General features: G+C 42.7%; 1 pseudogene; it reads right to left on the bottom strand.

Moving 5' to 3' along the window:
- Positions 1-1,185: 1,185 nt before the first annotated feature.
- On the bottom strand, positions 1,186-2,039 carry LOC133061392 (RNA transcription, translation and transport factor protein-like; annotated as a pseudogene).
- Positions 2,040-12,514: the final 10,475 nt, after the last annotated feature.

Genomic DNA, 12,514 nt, shown 5'->3' with positions numbered 1-12,514 from the left:
TCTTCAAGGTCCATCCTCTTAGCGACCAGTGGCATAATTTCATAATTTTAATGGTGCTTTTTCATGGCTGAGTAATGGTCCATTGTCTATAAGTAACACACCTTCTTTAACCTTTAATCTGTCAGTGGACATTTTGCAGGTTCTGTTTTAGCTGTTACAAGTAAAGCTGCAGTGAATGTTGGGGTGCACATGTTTTTATTGAATGATGACTTTCTCAGGATATTCGCCCAGGTGTGGGAATATCTGATCCTAGGATTGACTCTCTTGAGAGATTTTTTTTTTTTTTTTTTTTTTTACATTTGGAGGCTGTGCTTTCTAGGGGCTATTGTCAATGTTCATTTCCACTGAACATGTAGTGGGGTTAGCTCACCTGCCGACTCTCTCCTGCTTTTATTGTTTGTAGACTTGTGAGGATGGCCAGTCTGACTGGTGAGATATGATTTCCCATTGTTGTTTTGATTGGTATTCCTGCAGCAATTAGGGATGCTGTGCATCTACTCCTGTGGTGGAGGTTTGCTTTTGTTTTTTCTTGTTTCCTTGTGAGGAAAATTTACTGTGGCAATTGACTTCTTCTTTTTTTTTTTTTTTTTTTTGCAATTGACTTCTTGAGACTCTGCTGTGTTTGAAATTTATTTCTGCAACCCCCACTCTGGGAGATTTCCTGTGGGCAAATGTCATTAACAGAAACTCCAGGGCTTGTGAATTAGAGGTGCTGGTCAGCCTCTTTGGTCAAGTTGTAGTTATAGGAAATGTTTACAGGCGACTGCACTTTTTAAAGCACATCTCTGGTTCCTGGGAAAGTCAGCATCCTGGGCTGTGGATTAGAGCGAATTGTACCTGAGCAAACACCTAAGGGCAGTGTTTCACTACTTTCCCCCCATAAAGCATCACACACACACACACACACATATACACCAGACTAATTACTGCTGGGTCCACAGCACCCTGCTGAGTGTGCTTCCGTGCCTAGGAGGCTGCACTCCAGAAAGGAGGCTTGAGTTGGAAGGCATTTGCACCAGGGCATTTGCAGGGTTCATAATATTTGCTCCCTAGTCCCTGGAGGCCTGGATCCTGCTGGGGAGTCTGGTCCAAGTCAGAATATAGCAGACAGTAGATGTTTATTTATTTATTTATTTTCGCCTTCCCAACTTTATTAAAGAAAAAGCAATGATGGTAAATCTCTAGAACATAGTCAATTTTCTAGGATTCTTCCCTCGAAAACATGACATTTCCAAACACATGCCAAAGCTTACATGGTTCCCAACTGTACTAAGTAGGTGAGAAGCTGAAATCCTAAAATGTTCATCTTCCAACTTTTCCCAGTCTGTGGTCTGTCTTTGGGTCAGCAATAATCGCCTGAACAGCTACTATGGCTTCATTAATTTTTGTCTATAGCTCTCTGAGCTCTTCTATATGCAGCAATCGCAGAATTTGAGCAGCTTCATTAAGAACTGCATCCCCCGTGTCACAACCAAGAATATGCTTGTCTAAGGCAACCGGCAAGCCCTCTTTCGTTTGATTTGCTTTAGCAACTGCATGTGTGTCAGGCGCTCCTGGACCAAAATGCAAATTGCCTTAAGCATTACCAGGTAATCATCATGACGCTGAACCTAAAGAAGGTTAGCCAAAGCCATTACACCAGCCTTAAAATCAGGATTATTTACATCCAAATTGATCAATGGCTTTGCATTTTTAGCTGCACTGCCAGCGTTTTTTGTATTATCAGGTACCAAGTCCTTGTTGTATTTTTCAGTATTATCTCCATACTCAAGTCTAACAGCTAAGCCAAGAAGCCAGTTGATTGCTTCCTGTCGATCTTGAATCTTGAAAGGACAGTTAACATCTCTGAGATACTTTTCAAAGAACTTGGGCCAGTCACTGCTGTGGATGTTTCTTAAATTACCTCTGTCTTCAATTTTATAGTGTCTGATTTTCTGGTCCTCAAGCCAAACAATGAAGTTTCTAAATTCTGTTTCATCTTTGCAGTTGAAGCCGGCAGGGTTGCGGTAGTCAAGTGCTGTCAGCTTGCTTCAGAACATGGTCCCAGCTGCTCACTCCAGTCCCCCGGGATGTGGCCAGGAGAGGTGAGGCTAGCAGACAGTAGATGTTTAAAAAGGGTTCAGTGAAGGGCACCCTGCCAGGCTGTGTCCAACCAACCCTAGTCCAGCAGTGGGAAAAGTCTGCTTGGGCTCCAGGGATGGGGTAGCAGCCCCAGTCAGGGAGGTCAGGGGGAATGAAGTAGGCACAGCTTCTCTTCCTTTCTCTTCAATATCATGCTGATGTTATATTGCAGTGTAGTTGATTTGCGATGTTCTGACTGTTGTCATATATAGCCGCCTGATTCAGGTATAACGTATCTATGAGATATGTCTGTTCTTTTTTGGATTTTTTTGCCATAGAAGGTCAAACAGAGTGGTGAGCATCAGGTACTGGTGGATTATGTATCTCATATACAGTTTTCTGTGTATACAAAAAGGAAGGTAGGAGATAATTTCTGTGGATTCTCTCCTAGAAATACAGATTTCTGTGTATAAGTTAGAGGTATAGGTTCCCATGTATGTGGGAAAGGAAGGAAGGAAGGGAGAAAGGAAGAGGATAATCCTTGGGAATTATTGATTACACATACAGGTTTCTATGTCTATGTTAGTTCAGATCTCCTGATTCATTTTCAGGCCCTTCACATTCTTTTTTCTTTTTCTTGGAACCCTTTGTTTGTGTTTGAAATCTCAGAGTTCCTTTGGGCTTGTAAATTTGATACTTTGTATGTCTATTGATATTTTGCCTAGAAGGTACATCACACACTATTGTCTTCCTATGCCTGACTGACTTCTCTTAGAAATGATCCTTTAAGGTCCATCTCTGTGGTTACCTGTGGACATGTGACCCCAGTTTCAAGGTCTGGGGAGGGGGTCACCCTGGAGACTGTGGACATGTGACCCCAGGTGCAGGGTCGGGGGTGGGGTCACCTTCGAGAGTGTCCACATGTGACCTCAGGTGCAGGGTCTGGGGGTTGTGTGGGCCTCACCCCTCAGCACAAATCAGGATCGTGTGTACTCGGAGACCTCCTCTCTCTCCTTTTGCAGTAACATGTCTGTTCCCCTGAGATTTCTGACATCCGAATTGAAGGTGTTGCCCTGATTTACCTGTGGTCCTTTGTCTCCTCTTTTTGCGCTCATAAGAGGTCAGGTGCCTTGGGGCAGCTGTGCTCCATGTTCTGCTGAATGACCGATAACCCTTGGCGTGCAGTTTCTGAACCCCACTTGAGATTCTGGCCCCAGCAGAGTGAAGCCCGTCCACTGACCCCACGTTGTGGTGAAGGAAAGGAAGCATGTGTTGCAGGCGCTGAGCAAGGAGTCCAGGGCAGTCCGTGCTTAAAAGGCTGACACTCCCTGAAGGCTTTCATGGGAAGTTTGAAGCCAGAGTTAAGGAGGGGGTTATGGAGTGGGTGATCTGCTCAGGGACCTTCTCCTGATTGGCTGGTGGTGAGGTCATCGGGAGTCAGCATCATCACCTTCTGGTTCTAACGAGTCTGGAGCCTGCATGCTTGTGGAGCCTGCAGTCAATGTCTCCACCTAGTGGGGGCTTCAGCGTGTATGAGACAGCTCAAAGGTCATGGCTCAGAATATTATCTACAGCCCTTGAAGAGGGACATAGGTCCTTGACTTTGGTGGTGGTTTAGTTGCGTCTGACTATTGCAACCCCATGGACTGTAGCCTGCCAGGCTCCTCTATCCCTGGGGTTCTCCAGGCAAGAATACTGGAGTGGGTTGCCATTTCCTTCTCGAGTGGATCTTCCCAATCCAGGAATAGAACCTGGGTCTCGTGCATTGCAGGCAGATTCTTTACCAACCAAGCTATGGGGGAAGCCCAAAGTCCATGACTTAGTTTAATGGCTAAATTATTGTTTTGTCTTCTTTGACAGTTTTCCTTCCTTTCTGCTTGTTCTCATTTCTCTTGTTAAATGTACTCTTTGGAACTCAGAGAAGCCTGGGAGTCTAAAGGTTTTCTACAGACAGAAGGCAGGCAGAGGACATGCTATGTTTTCCCTTAAAATTTGATTATGTTTTGGATTAATGGATAAATCAATGTTTTGTAGGACCTTCTCTTCTTGTTTTATTCCCACCTCTCCCCAGGAAGGTCAATTTCAGTGATTAAAGGACACGGTAGGGACTTCTCTGGTGGTCCAGTGGCTAATAGTCTGTGCTTGCAATGCAGGGGCCCCAGGTTCATTCCGTGGTCAGAGAACTAGATCCCACATGCCACAGCTAAATGATCCCATGTGCCAGACCAGACCCTGCCAAATATTATGATAAATAAATTGCAAATATAAAAACCAAAAATTTTTAATTAAAATATTTGGTAAAACCCATACGTGGCCATTCTTGCAAGTCCTTATTCAGAGAATACATGGCCATGACACACGTCTGCTGACAGGATCCTGTGACATTAGAGAGATGTCACCAGGCAGGCCGTACCTCTGATACCAGAACTACAAGAGGCAGTGATCTTGGTAAACAGGCAGGATTTATGATTGCTGAGTTCATTCACTTGTTTTACTCTTTCCTTGAATGTGTGTCTGTGCTTGAAACCGAGCAGGACCCTGTTGTCCTCCCCCACCACACCATGTCCTCCACCTGCCTTTTGTCTGTGGAAAGTTTTAGTCAAAAAGTAAGTTTAATCAGAGAAATGAGATGCTGAAACAAAGGAAAACAGTCAAAGGAGAGTAAACAATAACAGTGCTGTCGTTGAGCATGGTCAAGGACGTTTAGTTCTTTCTCAAGGTCTATAGATAATATTCTGAGCCACATCCTGTGAGCTGTCTTATAGAAACCACAACACCAGGTGGAGAAGTTAACATGATTACCAGGCTGAACCCAGGATGTGAGCTGCCACAATTCAAAACACTGGCCATAAAGAAATGGGAACAAACTGACCCTGGAACTGAAGATTAACTGTACTTGAAACAGGATGACACTGGTCAGACCACCGATGACCAATTTCAAGATGACTGTCAGGGCTGACTGTGCTGTTTCTGCGTGTAGTCCCCCCGCCTCTGTTCCCACCCCCTACCCCCCGCCCCCATCTATAAGAGCTCTCAACCCCTACTTGTCAGTGGTAGGAACGGTCTTTGGATAGACGTTTGCCACCCCGATCCCCACAATTCTGGCATCTAAAATAAAGCACACTTTCCTTTCCGCCAACCTGGCCTGTTCATTGGCTTTTGAGCAGCAAGCAGCCAGATCCCACGTACTGTTTCAGTAACACGCTGATTAATAATTGTTTTAATAAATAATTAGGTATTGGTTTAGGTTTATTTTACTGTTAACTATCAGTGGGTTTATGCATTCTGATATAAGCTTTATGCAAGGAGAAACATTTCTTATGTTACTAATATAAACAGTATTGCTTCTGTTAATTAATCAGTTCAGTTCAGTCGCTCAGTCCTGTCCAAGTCTTTGCAACCCCATGGACTGCAGTACGCTAGGCCTCCCTGTCTATCACCAACTCCTAGAGCTTGCTCAGACTCATGTCCATCGAGTCAGTGATGCCATCCAACCATCTCATCCTCTGTCTGTCCCTTTCTCCTCGTGCCTTCAATCTTTCCCAGCATCATGGTCTTTTCTAATGAGTCCCTTCTTCGCATCAGGTAGCCAAAGTATTGGAGCTTCACCTTCAGCATCAGTCCTTCCAATGAATATTCAGGACTGATTTCCTTTAGGATTGACTGGTTTGATCTTCTTGCAGTCCAAGAGACTCTCAAGAGTCTTCTCCACACCACAGTTCAAAAGCATCAGTTCTTGGTGCTCAGCTTTCTTTATAGTCCAACTCTCACATCCATTCATGACTGCTGAAAAAACCATAGCTTTGACTAGACAGATCTTTGTTGGCAAAGTAATGTTTCTGCTTTTTAATGTGCTGTCTAGATTGGTCGTAGTTTTTCTTCCAAGGAGCAAGTGTCTTTTAATTTCATGGCTGCAGTCACCATCTGCAGTGATTTTGGAGCTCAAGAAAATAGTCTGTCACTGTTTCCATTGTTTCCCCATCTATTTGCCATGAAGTGATGGGACCAGATGCCATGATCTTTGTTTTTTGACTGTTGAGTTTTAAGTCAGCTTTTTCACTCCCCTCTTTCACTTTCATCAAGAGGCTCTTCAGTTCCTCTTCACTTTCTGCCATAAGGATGGTGTCATCTGCATACCTGAGGTTATTGATATTTCTCCCAACAATCTTGATTCCAGCTTGTGCTTCATCCAGTCCAATATTTCACATGATGTTCTCTGCATAGAATTTAAAAAGCAAGGTGACAATATACAACCTTGACATACTTCTTTCCCAATTTGGAACCAGTCTGTTGTTCCATGTCCAGTTTTAAGTGTTACTTCTTGACCTGAATCTTGACAGATTTTTCAGGAAGCAGGTAAGGTGGTCTGGTATTCCCACCTCTTTAAGAATTTTTCACAGTTTGTTGTGATTCACACAGTCAAAGTTTGGCCTAATCAATAAAACAGAAGTAGATGTTTTTCTGGAATTCTCTTGCTTTTTCTGTGATCCAAAGGATGTTGGCAATTTGACCTCTGGTTCCTCTGCCTTTTTGATTAATCCAGCTTGAACATCTGGAAGTTCCACAGTTCACGTACTATTGAAGCCTGGCTTGGAGAATTTTGAGCATTACTTTGATAGCATGTGAGATGAGTGCAGTTGTGCAGTAGTTTGAACATTGTTTGGCTTTGCCCTTCTTTGGGATTGGAATAAAAACTGACATTTTCCAGCCTTGTGGCCACTGCTGAGGTTTCCAAATTTGCTCGCCTATTGAGTACAGCACTTTAACAGCATCATCTTTTAGGACTTGAAAGAGCTCAGCTGGAATTCCATCACCTCCACTAGCTTTGTTCATAGTGATGCTTCCTAAGGCCCACCTGACTTCAGACTCCAGGATGTCTGGCTGTAGGTGAGTGATCACAACATCGTGGTTATCTGAGTCATTAAGATCTTTTTTGTATAGTTCTTCTGTGTGTTCATGTATAATTAATAAATTAGTCTAGTATTAATTAGTAGTTTATGTATTTATTATTGTATTTAGGTGATTGTGCAGTTGACCCTGAATGCTTTCTTAATTGATAACTGCTTTTAAACTATGGTATTGTATATGTTTATTCTCTAGAGACATTTGTTGTTGTTGTTTAGTTGCCCAGTCATGTATGACTCTTTGCCACCCCACGGCCCTCCAGGCTCCTCTGACCATGGAGATTCTCCAGGTGAGAACACTGGAGTGGGTAGCTGCGGGGAGCGGCTTGAAAAAGCTGACTCTGGGAGCTGCCTTGATTGATTATCAAGGGTCTGTTCGCAGACATAGCTCTCTGTCCCGCCACCCCTCTGAAATTTACTATCCAAGTTAACTCCTAACAGACCATTAGTGAGCCTTGAATGTACACAAGGTGCAGATAGATGGCTTTGCACGACTGCCCTTAAGATAAGTAGGATGCCTTTGGCGCCATGAGAGAGCTCTGGTGATTATCTTAAAGATGATGTACATGGGGAAGAATTTTCTTTGGGATGCCTCTCTTCTTGGTTTAGTATATATGTAACCCTGAGAAATAAAGAATCATCGTTGACTGCAGCGATCCTCTCGACCCCATCTGTTCTGTCTCCTTTATTTCTTAGCCTAAAGGAACGCGTAGTGTTGCTCGCTGAAATCTTCCGGCTGGCCCGGCAGGTAGCCATGCCCTCCTCCAGGGGATCTTCCCAGCCCAGGGATCTTCAAGTCCCCTGCATTGGCAGGCAATTCTTTACTACTGAGCCAACAGGGAAGCCCAGAGACATTTGTACCCTGTAACTAAAAACCTGTATCTAAAAACTTATATCTTTTAAAATAACACTGAAAATTATGTTAAAAGTTACATTTTAAAGTAATATTTAAAGTAGAACTAAAGTTCTTTTCTGGACAACCAGCTATCACCAGGCTTATAAGGCTTATTAGCTTTACTCATAAATCATAGGATGAGTTCTTATAAACTGTCCATAAGCAGCTCCTCTGGCTCCAGGAAATTTAACTTCTTTTATCATCCTTCATGATATTTTGTCCATAGCACCAGCTTTAAATTTCTAACTTCTACACAGAGATGCTAAGTGAGTATTTTATTTACTTATAAAAGTTGAATCTGGTAGGGAGTTTTGTCTGGTTTTAGCACAAAGTGTTCTGAGATTTAAAATCTCCTCTAGGCTTCACTTTGATCCATCCAAGCACACTTTCCAAGATGTTCATCTTGTCAAGACTTATCTCCTCTTGTATGTTAGGAACTTATTAATGGGTTATGAAGTTAATTGATATTGGAGGGGATGACTGTGTGCTTAATGGCTCAATCAAGCTCTCTATTCTTTATTTACCGCTAAATTCTCCTTTGGTTTTTGTATTTCCTAAAAACTTTTTTGTAAGGTATGTTCCTAAGGTACAAAATGTAGCTTCCATCTTCCCTTCCCATGGGCTAGGCCTTGACTGAACATCTAATTATGGTAATTATGCTTTCTGCTGTTCTTCACCAGGGTTCCCCGAGGATGGGGTTTACCAGAGTCTGTCAATTATCAAACAGGCTCCTCTAGAGGAGCGTGAATCACTGCCAAGTTCTCTGACTTTTAGGCTGATGCATATCCTATTCTGCTGAATAATTTTGTTGTTATAATTATGTTAACGTAGGGCTAAGCATAGAGGGATATTTAATCCAGTGTGGATCTTCATTGTGGTATAATCAGAAGTGTTAAAGTCAGCTTCATAACTTATTTATAAATTTTTATTATTTTATTTTTAACTTAAAAACTTGTCTTCTTCTTTTATTGATATGTAATTGACATATAGAGACTGTATAATTTTAAAATATACACACCATAATAAGTCAACTTACATACATGATGAAATGATTACCAGAAAAAAATTTAGTGAACATCCAATCTTATATAAATACAGCATTAAATAAATAGGAAAAGCATTTTTTCTTTGTGTTGAGAACTCTCAAGATTCTCTTAACTTTCATATGTAACATACACAGTGTTAGTTTTATTTCATAGTTTATTTTCTTTTAGCTATGGATTTTTACACCTTCACTAGGACTTAACTTTATTTTGAGGTAATCCTTAACATGCTTTACACCAGGTTTCTACTGATATGAGTTAATCTTAGGACCAAAGTGGCTGTCATACAATGTGCCAACCCTAATTAGTTGCTGTAACTTTACTCAGACTTCCTCCCGTGTCTGCTTGGTCTCTCAGTCATGGCCGACTCTTTGCGACCCCATGGACTGTAGCCCGCCAGGCTCCTCTGTCCATGAGATTCTCCAGGCAAGAAAACCGGAGTGGGTTGCCATTTCCTTCTCCGGCGGATCTTCCCAACCCTGGGATGGAACCTGCGTCTTCTGTGTTTCCTGTATTTCAGGTGGGTTCTCTACCTGCTGAGCCTCCTCTTGGGGCTTACCTTTCATCCCTGCCGTTTCCCACGGGGCAGGGTTACACAAGGCATAGTTTTTGTGCATCTGGTGTCTGCTCCTTTTACTCTTCTATGTTTAGAGACCGTTCTCACCAAATGCAGATAATTGCATGTGTAAAATTGTATCAATATTAAACATTAGTAGACTGGAACTTTTGTGTTTATGGGGTTATTAAATCCATCCAGGTATTTACAGGGCTTCACGTTAGTTATTAAGCTGCATCACCAGGTTGAGTAGGACTTTGTATGTATAAAATTTATGCATTTAAGTGATATAATGGCATTCAGTGCAGTAGTTTGTATTGGGTTAAAATTAAAATTGAAATATTTAACATTTTTTTCTTTTGAAGGTTATTAAAATGTACTTTATTGCTTATTTTGTCTGAGGTACATGGCAGGTCCAGAGGGATGTCTTTTTTTTTTTTTTTTTTAACATACCTTGTCTTTTTTATTGGGGTATAGTTGCTTTACAATCGTGTGTTGGTTTCTGCTGTACAGTGAGGTGAATCAGCTAAGTTTACATATATCCTCTCCCCCCTGAGCCTCCCTCCTCCCCATCCCACCCCTGAAAGTCATCACGGAGCGGCGCTGAGCCTCCTGTGCTAGGCAGCAGCTTCCCACTAGCTGTCTGTGTCACACGTGGTGGTGTATATATGCCAGTGCTCCTCTCTCCATTTGGCCCACCTTCTCCTTCCCGCACCGTGTCCACAAATCTGTTCTGTGAGTCTGTGTCTTTACTGCTGCTCTGCAAACAGGTTCGTCATACCTTGAGTCAGCATCTTACTTCAGTAGACGAGGACACGGGGGCTTGTACACAGTTTCATTAGCTGGAGCACAATTAGCTCCTGGTGATGTCTACTCCTTGCCCAGTGGCCGAAGACAGACTGGTCTGGGGTGGCGTTGGGCATGTATTCAGCAAAACTAACTGGAAAGTGGGACATCAGGGAAGGCAAAATTGTGATAATTTAAAGTGGCTCTGCATGGTGGCTTTTGTTAAAAAAAACAAAAACAAAAAGTTCCAGGAGCCTCTCCAGGATCCAAGCCTGCAGCTGACACAGAGCATCTGTGTTAAACCCAGCCACGCCACTCTCAGCCTGTTGCCACACAATCATCTACATGGAGATTGTCAATTTATTGGGCTTCCCTGGTGGCTCAGCCAGTGAAGAATCTGCCTGCAATGCAGGAGACCTGGGTTTGATCCCTGAGTTGGGAAGATCCCCTGGAGAAGGGAACGGCTACCTACTCCATTATTCTGGCCTGGAGAATTCCATGGACTGTATAGTCCACGGGGTTGCAAAGAATCGGACACGACTGAGTGACTTTCACTTTGACTTTGTCACTTTATTACAGCTACTACACTCAACAACACTTCGATATACTAAGGGTATCTCTGCTGTTTGCTACTGTAAAATCACACAGAATCTATGGTGATACCGCTCCGTTCAAGTGTGGCTTTCCATTAAACAGCTTCAATTTACTCATCCATACGATAAACTTTTAACCATGGTCAGAGTGGTCCTACCCAGCTCAGAAGATGGTTTTAAAAATCAAATGAAGTAATTCAATTTTCATTAATTAATTTGTTTGTTTATTTTTGGCTGTGCTGGGTCTTCATCGCTGCTCAGGCTTTTCTCTAGCTGTGACAGGTGGAGACTACGCTCTAGCTGTGGTGGGTGGACTTCTCACTGCGGTGGCTCCTTGGTTGCGGAGCATCGGCTCTGGGCACAGGTTCAGTAGTTGTGAAGCACAGACTTAGTTACTCCACAGCATCTAGGATATTCCTGGACCAGGGATCGAACCCATGTCCCCTGCAATGGCAGTCAATCTCTTCACCACTGGACCACCAAGCGAACCCATGAGGTAATTTTTACACCTAAAGAGAATTTTACGGAAGCCATACATGCAAACAATTCCAGTAGTTGCAATTCTTCAGAAGGAAGTAATGAACGTATCATTTGAGTTTTATATTTAAAGCTTTGCTTGCATAATAGTTTAAAATTGTTTCTTAAAAACACAGCAATACACATGCCTCTAAGCAGGAAGTGGATGTAGTAGAATGCTGTGGAAAGTGAAAGTGAAGTCGCTCAGTCGTTTCCAACTCTTTGCAACCCAGTGGACTGTAGCCCACCAGGCTCCTCCGTCCATGGGATTTTCCAGGCAAGAATACTGGAGTGGGTTGCCATGTCCTTCTCCAGGGAATCTTCCCAACCCAGGGATCGAACCCAGGTCTCCCACATGGCAGACAGACGCTTTAACCTCTGAGCCACCAGGGAAGCCCAATGCTATGGAGAGACAGCAAGGAACTGTGTGTATGTCTGCACACACACTAATCAGAAATGATAGAAATACCAGTAGTGACTGTTTTCTCTGGGTAATGGAATCGCAGAAAATGTTTAAAACTTTCTGTTTGCTTTGCAGTAAGTTATGAATTTTCTCCCATATATGTATAACTTTGATAATTTCTTTAAAAGATAATACTTGGGGGGAAAATAATCAATGTTTCCCTGTAAAATAGCATTTAGATAGCTCTCCCCAGAATTTTCATTCTACAGAATTCGATTATTCAAGGCTTGAGGTAGAACAGTAAGTGCAGGGCCACTCCTGAGTGCTATCAGAAAAGTCTGTTTAGCAAAATTAGTGCCTTTCCAAGTAATCACACCAGCAAAAGGATTTCTTTTCTATTTCCCGTCATTGTAAGCTTAAATTAAATTCTCTCTTCTCTTCGTTTCCATGTTCTCTTGTCTGTGTTGTTTCTCTGTGGCTTAGAAGAGGATCATTTTGTAACACTGTCTCTATGGAAACTCTAAGAAAATACAGAAAGAATTGGCCAAGTTGGAATGAACACAAACAGTGAAATCCATTTCATAGTCCCTTTGTGGACTGTGATTGTCCAGCGCAGCTCTGTCTTTTCTGGTTCTGATGCTGAAATGCTTCACCTCTCATTCTGTACGGCCTCGCCCACCTCTGAGACACAGTGTCCCTCCTAGCTGAGGAGGAAGGATTTACTCCCAACATAAAAGCACCAGCAGGAAAGTTGTTC

Source organism: Dama dama, chromosome 9 (assembly GCF_033118175.1).
Source record: "Dama dama isolate Ldn47 chromosome 9, ASM3311817v1, whole genome shotgun sequence".
Lineage (NCBI taxonomy): Eukaryota > Metazoa > Chordata > Mammalia > Artiodactyla > Cervidae > Dama > Dama dama.
The sequence above is the reverse complement of the archived record's forward strand: the minus strand, read 5'-3'. Positions and strand labels throughout refer to the sequence as shown.